Source organism: Cryptomeria japonica, chromosome 7, assembly GCF_030272615.1.
Source record: "Cryptomeria japonica chromosome 7, Sugi_1.0, whole genome shotgun sequence".
Taxonomy (NCBI): domain Eukaryota; kingdom Viridiplantae; phylum Streptophyta; class Pinopsida; order Cupressales; family Cupressaceae; genus Cryptomeria; species Cryptomeria japonica.
Genome location: NC_081411.1, coordinates 708,916,081 through 708,929,850, shown reverse-complemented (window position 1 = coordinate 708,929,850; position 13,770 = coordinate 708,916,081).

Here is a 13,770-nt window from a genome sequence, read left to right as displayed (position 1 = left end):
ATATTTTGCATCAAAATTATATTCACAAAGAACATATCCTATGTATAATTATGTGAGATTTCCAATGAAATCCAAAACATTCACTCATTTGCTCTCAAAACTAATTTTTTATGAAAATTCATAAAAAATTCATAGAAAATTAAAATATGTTCCAATAGATTTGAATTTTTCTTTGAGAGCTCCTGATACTGTCTTCAACCTACAAAAAACATTTGGTACAAAATTTCCAAGCCATTTGTGAGATATGATCGAATCTCTCCAAGATCTTGATTTTGTGTCCAAAACCCTAGCTGCACAAGGTTATTCTCCAAATTGTTTTACAAAACAACAATATAGCATTAGAAAAACCTGCAAAAAACACAAATCTAACAAAAATCCATGTCCCATGGGACGTGTCAAAATGTTTATGGTGAAAATGGATAACAATAATGTTGAAAGACTAAATGGATTCAACCTCAAAATCCTAGCCCAACAATAACAAAGATCCACCATAACATATGAAGATTACCTAAGACAATGCAAATCAAATGAAATCACAAAGATTATACCATCACATGTCTAATAGGGTTTGGATCTCCATTCTTCCTATCTCCATTGATCTTGCTTGATATATTTTCTCTCAAATTTTATATGTGCACAAGAGCTAAACAAAGAACGGAAATTTGGTTGCAAGTAGGATCACATATGATAGTTCAAAAGCATAGTGTAGTCAAGTAATCATCAGGTAGTTAGAATGCATAGTGAGACTTTGATAATGAAGGAAGCATCTCCTTATATAGAAGACACTATATGAAATGGAGGGATAAGATTGAGAGGTGTAAAAGATAAATGATCGACTATGATTAGAGGGTAGGTAGAGGAAATAAGAAAATAATAAAAGGGTAGGTAGTGTATGAATTAAGAGATGAATGACATGTGTCATGGGTAGAAAAGGCTAATGAATTAATTAGATAAATAAAGATTTATTTAATTAATAGAGGAAGTGGGATCAATTAAATAAATAAGATATTTATTTAATTTAGGAAAAAGGTAATTTAAATAAATAAATGTATTTATTTAAATAAGAAATAAGGCTAGAAGAGGATAAATGAATTAATTAAATAAATAAGATTTATTTAATTAATAGAAGAATTAGGCTAAAGTAATTAAATAAATAAAATATTTATTTAATTAGATGTGATAATTTTAGGTGTCTACAGATTTATCGAATTGATGCTTTCACCGAACTTTGTCAGTGAGTAGAAGATAGGGGTAGGACACCTAACTAGCTTCTGAGATACTCAAAAGTGTCCCTTGGTAGTGGCTTTGTGAAGATATCTGCTAATTGCTCCTTTGAACTGATATATTCTAGCACAACTTTCTTCTCTTGAACTTCTTCTCTAAGATAATGATACTTTATAGATATATGCTTTGTCTTAGAGTGCATTACCAGATTCTTTGAAATGATAATGGCACTAGTATTATCACAGAATATAGTTACTGGCTCAGTAACTTTGTCATTTATACCTTCCAACAGTTGTTTGATCCATGCTATATTTGTACAATTCAATGCTGCAACAACATATTCAGCTTTTGCTGTTGACTGTGAAATACATCCTTGTTTCTTGCTAAGCCAACTCACTAGTATTTCTCCCAAAAAGAAAGCTCCACTACTTGTGCTTTTCCTATCATCTATGTTGCCTGCCCAATCAGCATCAGTATAAAATTTTAAATCAAAATCATGTCTCTTTTCATATACTAAGCCATAATCTTCAGTGCCTCTCAGGTATCTGAAAATTCTCTTGATTGCTTCATATGGGTTTCCTTGGGATCTACAGAGAATCTTGCAACAATACCTACTGTATGTGCTATATCTGGTCTACTATGCACAACATATTGCAACTTCCCAATCATAGATCCATAAAGTGTCTCATCAACAAATGCAGATTCATCATTCTTTGATAGTTTACAGCTAGTAGTCATATGAGTACTTACTGGTTTAGAATACTCCATTCCAAATTTCTTCAAGATTTCCTTTATGTACTTGGATTGAGTAATGACAATATCATCTTTCATTTGTAGTATCTATAAACCTATAAAATACTTTATCTCACCGATTAATGACATCTCAAATTCTTTGCTCATTTCATTTCCAAAGTTCTTGCATAAGGAGTCATTACCACAAAAAATAATATCATCAACAAATATGGCTGAGATCAATATTCCATTGTCCTCATCATTCTTCATGTACATGTTGTTGTTTTCACTTGTCCTTATAAAACCAATCTTGATTAAATAAGAGTGCAATCTTTCATACCATGCTTTAAGTGCTTGTTTCAAACCATATAAAGCTTTGTTCAATTTGCATACCTGATATTTACTCTTGTCTTCAACAAATCCTTTAGGTTGTTCAATGTAAACTTCTTCTTCTAGTATACCATTCAAAAATGCAGATTTAACATCCATTTGATATACCTTGAAATTTTTGAAAGTGGCATATGCCAACAATGTTCTTACTCCCTCAAGTCTAGCCATAGGTGCAAAAGTCTCACCATAATCTATTCCTTCTTCTTGAGCATAACCTTTGCAAACTAGTCTTGCTTTGTTTCAAATGACCTCACCTTTTTCATTTAGCTTGTTTCTGAAAATCCACTTTGCATCGATTACATTTTTGTCCTTTGGTCTTGGGGTCAATGTCCATGTGGAATTCTTCTTGATTTGATCAATCTCTTCTATCGTAGCATTTACCCAATCTTCACTGTTAAATGCCTCTTTTACTATTCTCGGTTCAAATTCAGATATCAGACATGTGTTCTATCTCAATTTGTTCCATGTCATCACTGGATCATCCTTATCTCCTATAATCTGACTTGATGCATGATGTCTTCTAACATATTTGGCTAATATAGGCTCGGTAGGTTCTGTATGAGCTTCTTCATCACTCGATAACTGGACATTATCTTCATTTTCTTCAGCAGCTTTCTCAGTAGGACTTCTCGGTTGAACATAAACAAATTCTTCATAATCTTCTAGTTCTTTGGAATTTCCTTCATCATTTCTTTCTGCAAATTCATCAATTTTCACATTTGCACTTTCTACTATTTTGTTAGATGATTTGATTAGACATTTAAATGCTTTACTTCTAGAAGAATAACCAAGAAATGTTCCTTCTTCACTTTTCTGATCAAACTTTCCATTTCTGTCATCTTTGTGAACATAGCATCTACTTCCAAAGATTTTAAAATAACTTACATTAGGTTTCCTATCATACTAGATCTCATATGGTGTCTTCATAGTTCCTTTCTTCAGTTGAACTCGGTTCAGGGTGTAAACTGCAGTGTTGATTGTTTCTCTCCAAAATGTTGGAGGTACCCTTTTTCTATCATCAGGGTTCTAGCACAATCCACAATTGATCTGTTTCTTCTCTTCGCTATCCCATTTTGCTGAGGTGTTCTCAGTGCAGATACTTGTCTTTTTATACCATGATCATTGTAGAATAAGTTAAATTCATCAGAAGTGAACTCTCCTCCTCTATCAGATCTAAGACATTTTAGTTGTCTTCCTGTTTCATTTTCAACTCTTGCCTTGTACCATTTAAACATTTGAAAAGCTTTTGATTTTTATTTTAAAAACATAACTGACATCATCCTCAAGTAATCATCCACAAATAATATGAAAAATTTATCACCATAATAACTTTGAACTTTCATGGGACCACAAAGATCGGTGTGTACTAGATCTAAAATTCCTTTAGAAGTGTAGGAATTGTAAAGCTTGATCTTGTCATCTTACCCATCTGGCATCCTCGGCATATAGCATTCTCAGGTTTTTCAAGACTCAGTAGACCTCTTACTCGGTGCTTCTTGCTTATTTTGATCAAATTATCAAAATTTACATGACAAAACCTTTTATGCCATAACCAGGTATCATTTATTTTGCATAAAGACACTTGTTCCGAGTTGAGTCAAGATGAAATGTGTTACCTTTTGTTTATGTCCTGGTAGCAGCTAACTTTCCATGCTTGTCATGAACTTTGACAATTCCTTTCTGAAATTCTATTCAGTATCTTGTATTGTTTAGTTGTGCTACACTCAACAAATTGTATTTCAATCCTTCAACCCAGTATACATCATCACATTTAACATTGTCAAGAAGTGTTATAGATCATTTACCTTTCACCGAACATGGTGCATCATTACCAAATCCTACATAGCCTCCATCATAGTCTTCTAATTTAACAAACTTGTGTTTATCACCTGTCATGTGATGTGAGCATCCACTGTCTATGATCGAAGAATCATTATTATTTATGTGAGATATTAGGGCTTTTTCTTCATACCTTTCTTCATTGGATCCATCTTTAATAGCCACATAAACAACTTCCTCAATATCAGTTTCATCAGATTTATCATCGTTGGATTCCTCATTAGCTATTAGGCATGTCTTTCTGTCTCTCCTTCTGAAGTCTCGATGTCATCTGTATTGGTTGTCTTTCTGCCTGTTATCTCGATATTCTCTCTTTTCACTAGATTCTTTGTTAGGGCAGTTAGAAGCCATATGTCTTATTTTATCACAATTGAAACATTTTAAAGGTAGTTTTCCTTTATACTTACCTTTTCCTCTTTGTAACCTTCTGGCTAATAATGCTTCAAACTCTTCTTGCTTCTTGATTTCCTCATACAGTTTGTGCACTTCTTCCATGTTCTTATGAAATATTTCACTTTCTCCACTATGATTCCCTTTAGATTACTTACTCATCCTATCGTTGTAATCATCAAATTCACCAATATGAAAAGAACTAAATGCAGATTCAACTTTATTTACCAAAGACCCATTGTTATCAAAATTACTTAACTCAAATGCATGTAGCTTACCAATAGTAGCATCCAAAGAAACTGGCATGTTAGGTATAGACCTCAATTCATTGATTGCAGAGACTCAAATGACATAAGAAGGTAGAAGGGTTCTCAACAACTTACTTGTTACATCCTTTTCTTCAATAGTTCCTCCTGCTCCTTTAATTTGATTGGCAATCTCCTTTAACCTTGTATTGTATTGGGTTATGTTCTCACCTTCATTCATTCTCATGGATTCAAGTTGTCCTCTTAGACTATTTACTTTTTCTCTTTGAACATGTCATCACCGCCATACATAGATATGAGCTTAGTTCACATTGCTTTTGCATCATTGCAGCCTTCTAGATCATTAAACTCTGAGTCGGTCAATGCTTATGTTATTTCAATCATAGCTTGAATATGTTCTTGCTTTGCCTTTATCTCTTCCAACATCATCAAGTTGGTGCTTGGTGGTATGTAATCATTTTCCAAATAATATGTTGCATATTTTCCAATTCTTGATAAATGCAGCTTCATCCTTTTCTGCCATGTGGAGAAACTTGACTTGTTTAGCTTTGGTGCATCCCTTTTATACATCTTCGGATCTTTGCCTCAAGTACCTTTAATATTTTCTTTCCAGAATCCAATGCTCTGATACCAATTGTAAAGTTCTAATGCCAATAGCTAACAAGATGAGAGGGGGGGGGTGAATCATACAAAATTAATCTTCCATAAAATCAACAGATTCAACCTCGTAACTTATACTTCAGCAATATAACCAAAAACTGCTAAACATGCAAACTCATAAACACATAATCATAATAACACATATAACACCAGATTTAACGTGGAAACCCAAATAGGGAAAAACCACTGTGGGATTTTGGACCCACTAAGAAATATACTCTTCTAGAGTATGCTTGGTTAAAAGAAAATCCTATTAAAGATTACAAACACATTGCTAGATGTGACCCGGTTAAGGGATTTCCCTCAGAATGGTTAGGATCTTCACTTTGTTAGAAGTGACCTTGTCAAAGGATTTCAAACACTCATTTAGAATGTTACCTTGCTAGAGGGTTTACAAATAAGACTGTTAAGTCCACTCGGTTAAGAGATTTTCTGTCACTTACAAAATAACAGTAATAGAAATATATCTGCAACTTCACATCTAAAATGCTAAAGCAGATTTTTATTTGCTCAAAACAATCTTGTCAAAGGACTTATCTCGTCCCTCTGTTGGGCTCCCTAATCTATTATTCAAATAGGTCTTCAATCTTTTGTGCTCGGTAATCACTATGTAGCATCCCTGTGCTTACACTTGCCCACATACATTGTTCATCAACAATTTCTTATTTATAAACAATTTGCTAATCGCTGAATCTCCTTGATCACATTTCCCATGATCAATCTTAGCCATCAGATCTTTAATCTTGACTAGGTTCAATGCATCTTTCGATCTGAAAACGTTTTACCTTGCCTAGGGATTTGCATTCCTTTCTTGGAACTTGCACAAGGTTATTGCGGTTCAATTTGAGTTGTAGATCTTCCTGCTAATCTTCCATTGCCATAGATCCTTAACAAACTTCATGCGTGACATACCAATCATTTAATCAACTCCAGTTCATCTGCATCCTTCATTAAATAATGCTTTTATCCATCCAATGCGATCTATCATAACTCGGTTGCAACTCGGTAAATACTAAACTTTACTCAGTAGACATTCCGTCTTCATTAACCGATATCGATAATCTTAGGGTTTACTGACTAGGTTCCTTAGGGTTTACCGACTAGGTTCTTTACTTGGTGACATTGTATAGTATTAACCTTTCAATCAACAACATATGTAGGATATCAAAACAATCTAAACATCATGATCTCATCATTGTCTAACTTCGTAATAGTTGCCCATTAAATAACTTATTTCTCCCCTTTCTTATCACATTCTTTTTGTGTCTTTTACTGACATCTTAATTCTCATCAAATCATGCTTCTCAAGATATGGCAACATCATACTGAATCAGAAAATCAATTTCTTGGCATCAATGAAAAAATAATGTTATAAAGATAGTTATCATCCTTTTTCAGTTATATCAAATAATCTTCAACAACCTTTTCAATATCCTTATGTAAAGCAGAAAATCGCGATCAAACCATAGTTGCTCTCCCCTCTTCCAACTCCAAGGAGAGAGAAGGGAGATTCACTAGGGTTGATGGTTTTCACTTAGGGGAGAGACTTTACATTCAAAAGAGGGGTTGAAACCCACAAGATCCAATCCCACACAATGCAAGATTGGATGCTAAATGTGTTTCAAGGGTTAAGAAAGCAAGGCTACCCTCTTTTGTAAAGAATGTTGATAGAAGAATTAAGCTAGGAATGCATAGAAAGTGACAAAGATTCACTTATAAACTGAGATAGGGATACGGTATGAAGCTGCGGACCTGGAATTAGCAGTAAAATGTCGATACGGCACTGTCTTGCAAATTTGAGCAAAAGTTGTCGGGACGATGGTGCTCGAGCGCCACGGTCCTCTGAAAAATCCGTGAAACGAAGGGGGATCTGTTTGTCTCTGCACAAGGATTCCAGATCTTCAATTTCAGCCACGTACCTGCAACCTACACACAGAAAAGCGAAGACGATTGGGGGGTTAGGGATTAGGGGTTTGCCTTTAGGTCAAACCCCGGTTTTGGAATTAACCAAGAAATGAGCAATGCTATAAATGTAAATGTCTGTAATGTAAAACAAGTACTAATACCTTGTTGTAAGGATGTTTGTATCCTTATGTGCGAAGGTATAGATGTTGTATGTTGTATGTTGTAGTAGTATGTAGTAAGTGATCTCCTCTTCAATGGTTGAATCCTTGTCTTGAATGCAACACTTAGCCTTGAATGGAGACTTGAAATGATCAATTGCTTGAAGGAATGCTTGAATGCTTGAATGCTTGAGTATAATTTCCATGCTTTTTCCATCATGTCGAATGAAAGAGGAAAATGTAGTTTATATACTTGTCAATTAGGGCTGATAGACAGATTTTCCCGACCTTAGGCCGACCAGGAAAGACAATTTTCCAATTTGCAAACATAAAGACCCGAAGTCCAAAAGAGACCGGGCCCAAAATAGGACCCAGGGACCAGGGCGCTGGGCGCCATGGTCCTCGGGGACCAGGGCGCTAGGCACTCTGGTCCCACCTCCCGGGACAGCAGGGTGCAAAGGAGGTTCTGGCCAGGGTGCAAGAAAATGCAGTTTTTGGTGTCGTGAGCAAGTTTCGAGGTCTCCATTCAGTTCCAGTGTTGCGTCGCCATCGTGCAGACCCAAATGTGGTCGAAATTGCAAGTGTCACAATTTTAGGACACTACATTTAGCCCCCACTTTAGCGGGAGTATGTATGCTCATACTTCCGGTAAAGTACAAGGAAACAATATTGAAAGACTTTCACCATGTCAAGGAGGCAAGACACACCAAGCCCCCAGTGGACTAAGGATCTTACGACTTCGATTGACAAAGTAAAAGGGAAGATCACGAGGGAGAACCATGACTGTCAGCAGTAAGGTTCCCTCACTATGAGTCATGCAAGAGAAATACCGAAAATTTTCAAGGCAAAGCTGAGTTCTCCAAGAAATTTTCATGTATCCTGAAGGGATAGACAGGGTGTATGCCCCCTACGTTAAAGCAATTGCACACGCCTCAACAGGGGTGATTGTTTTAACGTAGTGATACACATAAGAAATGAGAAAGGAAAGGAGCATGTTATCGCAAGGATTTAGCCCCCAAGTGTGAGATAAACCCAAGGATAATAGACACAAAACACAAAGCACGAGGTGACTTCACTTTCCTCGGGGTCAGTATGCTGTATGATAATTCATGTATATCATATGTATATATGCATAATTGTTCTTCATTCCCCAATCAAGGAAGGTCACCTAGAAGAAGGGAACACATGTGTCTTTTGAGTCAACATGAGAGAGACCAAAAGAGATCTCAATGCTTTGCATCGTCCTCAAGTAGACAACACTAAGGACAACAAATAGAAGAATGAGAATAACATATAGAAGAAGTAACACAAGAGAGGAGGAGAGAATCTGCTATGCTAATGTAACTAGTCTAGCACGTCATCTACCCCCCGATCTTGTTGATCAATGTTTCGGGAAGGCAGGGAACACGCTAGAGGAGGAACATTCAACACAGCAGATGGAGCTATCACAAGATCCAAACAAGGGCTATGTTCATGTTCCAAGCCACGTTGTTCTTGTCTAGGAGCTAGGATAAGTGCTTTAGAAAATTCATTAGATAAATGGTTATCAATATCAGCAAGTTCATATTCACTATCAGAAGCAAGAGAAGTAACATTTTCATCATGAATAACATTTTCATCTATAGCATCATCAAGATTTATAAAAATAGGGTCTTTGATTCGCACAGGATCAAGACCATCATGCATCTTATGTTTTGGAGATTTTGGAGAAAATGGAATAATGCTTGTTGAAGGTGTTTTTGGAGATTGCAAAGTTTGAGAAGCAGCTGCTTGAGCTCTAAGATGACGCTTTCGTCGGCGTTCACGTGCAGAACGATTTCATCTAGTCTTAGTAGGAAGTGGAGAAGATTGAGGAGGAGGAATGTTCTCATCCTTATCACTTGGGTGTTTAGGTTGTGGTCTCTTAGGCTGAACAATAGGAGAAGAGGAAGGTCTCTTCTCTCCATAAGAGGAAGGAGGAGGAACTACTCCATATAGAGGAGGAATATTTGGTTTTGGAAGGAGACTAAGTCCATCATGACGAGGAGGGATAGGTCTACTTTTAGGAAGTTTATTAATCATAGGCATAGACATAATCACATCCATGGGAACGGGTTGGGAATCTTCTTGAGGAAAGACATTAGTTTTATCTTTCAAAGGAAGAACTTCCTTCTCAAGAATGATAGGAATATCAAGTTTAGGTGTTCTAGGTTCACTTAGAGATAGGATCATATCTGTTTTCCACTTTTGATAAGATTTGAAAAGATGATCACTTCGCAGAGGAAGAGATTGGAATTGTTTAGGCCAAAAGTAATCAATAGGAACGCTAGAAGTTCTTTCAACTGGTTTAAAGAGACTATGATTGACAGTAACCACTTCACCATTATGGGGAAATTTCAAACACTTGTGAATAGGAGAAGCAATAGCTTTCATGGAAGATAGCCAAGGATAGCCAAGCTTCACACGAAATTGTTCGAAAGATGGAATAATAGCAAAGTCCACATCAAGGGATTTGTTATGAACTTCAATAGGTAATGTAATAGAACCAATTGCAGGAGAAGAAAATGCATCAAATAGTTTCACAACCACATCTGTTTTGTCATAGATTACTTGATTCAATTGCAAAGTAAAAAGAAATTCTTCAGTAATAACATTAATCATGCACGAAGGATCAATAAGCACTCCACGGCAAGGTGTATTCTTGACTTTTGCAACTATGTATAAAGGACCATCAGGTGCCCTAATGGTTTCACTGGAATCAAATGTGATGGAAGGTTCTTTAGGGTTTTCTTGCTGCTCTACAAAGTTAATCACATTCGGAGTCATAGACACAAGACCATCAGATGAGAGAGAGGAATCATTAGCCTCAATTGCATTAGAGGTATGAGAAGGTAATGGATCAGTGAAAATCTGAAGATTTTGATTAGGAGGAGCTACAGATGTATTGCCTTTATCATTCACTCTAGAAATAGAAATAGTATTATTATCAATCAAATCTTGAATTTTACCCTTTAAAGAAAAACATTTTTCAGTATCATGCCCAGGCTGACGATGAAATTGACAAAAAGCTTTGTTATCAAAATAAGGTGAAGTAATCTTTGCAGGATCAATTTGTCTTATAGGAGGAAGATTAAGCACATTTTGTTCCAATAACTTATTCATAATACTATGCAATGATTCATTCAAAGGAGTATACTTTCTTTCTTTCTTGAAAAATTTAGAAATAGGAGGCACACCTGATGCTGCATTCACATTGTTGTTGATGATGTTTTCATTGAATTTGATGGAATCTCTGTTCGGTTTAAACTTCCCAAATGGTTGTTGACTGCTATCACCCTTATCACTCGGAGCCATAGAATGTGATTGTTCCATTTGACTCACAGTCAGTTGATAATTGTGAAGAGTTGCACACAACTGTTGGAAAGAAGTAAACTCAGAAAACAGAAGTTTGTCTCGAATATCTTTTTGTAAATTAGAAATAAAGATTCTTTGCATATCATTGTCAGGCACTGGAAAGGAAATTTGAGCATACAAATGCTTATATCTACCAATGAAATCAGTCACTTTTTCTTTAACACCTTGTTTACAATGCATTAAATCAATCAAAGTAACTTTAGGACTTATATTGTTTTGAAATTGTTGAATGAAAGCATTTGCAAGTTGTTCGAAAGAAGTAATAGAATAAGAAGGCAATGAGCAATACCATTGTAGGGATTTGTCTCTTAATGTTCTAGTGAACAGTTTTGCAAGCAACCTTTGGTCATAAGCAAAATCAGTACATATTGTTTGAAAAGTCTTAACATGTGTTAGAGGATCACCTTTACCATTATAAAGCTCCAAATGCGGGATTTCAACATGTTTAGGAGGGATAGCTCGAACAATGTCTAGAGAAAGTGGGCTCGCAACATCAAATGTGGGCACACTAAACTTAGATTGATTCATAGAGGCAATTTGTTGCTGTAAAGAAGAGACAGTTTGTGCAAGATTGTTAATGGTCGCTTCAGTCGAAGAATTCATATTAGATGTGTTAGATTGAGATGGAGGTGTTATGTTATTGAAAGAAGGTAAAGAGTAAGGTGGTGGGACTCTATGATAGTTAGTCATAGGAGATGATTGGACAGGAGGAACACTACAAGGAGGAATGGAATGGTTAAACGAATTGCCCCCTTGCGTCATGTTCATTTGTGGAGATATAATAGGGACACTCATTGGAGGAATGAATGAAGAAGTTGGATTAAATGAAGGAAGAGGGTTAATTGAAGAAGAAGGGTTGCCCCCATGACTGGTGATCACAGGAGGAATGTCTTGTGTAGAAGTAGCCATTATGTTTGATGTAAAGGTAGGTACGCTAGCAATAGAAGTCATCAAAGGAATAGAATGATTGACTTGAGTAGGAGGTTGTGTATAACCCAAATTTTCAGCACAACTCTTCATAGGCATCACATTCGAATCCACAATGTTTGCAATACCACGCAAAATATCAATTCCATTCTTATCACTTTGAAGCATACGTTTTAGACCCTCAATTAAAGGAAGAGCTTGACTATCAGGGTATTCTTGAGACATCCATTGTCGAAAATCGTCAAATTGGTTATCCAATTTCAAAATTTGTTCTTCAGAAACCTCATGGAGAGCTTCTTCATCATTAGGAGGATTAGAGGAATTACCCATGTCCTCATTAAAAAGGCTATTCAAATTAGGTTCCATCTCCTCAGTAGTTAAACCTCGGAAAGACTTAATTCTACGGCTTCGTCTAACGGGAATAGTGTAAGTAGGGCTTATTGTTGTAAAACTCATGCACTAGAGAGGGAGAGAAAATTTTGATTTTAGAGGTAACAATTTTCAATAAAATCAGCCAATCTTCTGGATTTAAGCTATTAAATTTAATCAGGATAATCTCCCGAAATTTCAGAAAAAATGTCAGGGACCATGGCGCTTCGGAGTGCACACGGTCCTGGCAACTTTTTTCGAAATTTGCAGGGATGAAAGTTATGATAATTTTAGAGCTAATCTGAAAAAATTGAGTGGTTTTATGATCTGTAGATAGGCCAAATTAAAGTTGCAATCTCGAAATTGAACCCTACCAAGATTGTCGAAAAATGCAAAAATTTGAATTTTGAAAAAGAGAGGGAAATTGAAATTTTGAATTTTATGATTTTAGAGGGAATACCAAAAGCAATGCAAGTTTTGAAATTCAAAAGTTGACTCAATTTCACGCAAAATTCAATTTTGGAAGCGGAAATCAAAGTTGTTGTAATTAAGCACTTAATTTCAAAAGTCACAGATTGCAAGAATTTGAATAAAGCACTGAAATTTCGAATGAATGCAAACACACTTTTCAGATTTAGGACAGTAAGAACACAATTTTGACACAAAATTTCAATTTCAACAATTTTTGAATGATTAGAAGCCTCGATCCAAGCAATCACTAGACCAACTTTGACTTTAATTTTGAAAGTGTTATAATTGATAAAATCAGCCAAAATTCTGGATTTTAGCAGGAAAATACAGTAAGATCTAGCTCCCGAAATTTCGAAAAAAATGTCGGGGACGATGGCGCTCGGAGTGCACACGGTCCTCGCAACTTTTTTCCAAATTTTCAGGGATGAAAGATATTGTGATTTTATTGCGGAATCCAAAGTTACAGCTGATTTGGAGATGTTTTGATCAGTGAAATTGTCGGACAAAGGTTGAATCAAGAGGGTTTTAAAAATTAGGGTTTTAACACTTAACCACTTAATTTTCAAAATTAAAGCATAGATATGAATTGATAATTTGTAATAGAAGGGTAGATCTGAAACAAGCATTAACATTTAGACATTTCACAAGCTTAATTACTAAAAAGAAAATTTACGATTTTTATGCAATTAACCTCTAAAATTTTGCAAAAGATCAACATGGAAATGTAATCAAGGAATCCAATTTTCAGATCTAACCATGAATAATCAGAAAGGATGTTCACATCGGGTTCACCAAAATGTAAAGCGAAAAATCGCGATCGAACCCTAGTTGCTCTCCCCTCTTCCAACTCCAAGGAGAGAGAAGGGAGATTCACTAGGGTTGATGGTTTTCACTTAGGGGAGAGACTTTACATTCAAAAGAGGGGTTGAAACCCACAAGATCCAATCCCACACAATGCAAGATTGGATGCTAAATGTGTTTCAAGGGTTAAGAAAGCAAGGCTACCCTCTTTTGTAAAGAATGTTGATAGAAGAATTAAGCTAGGA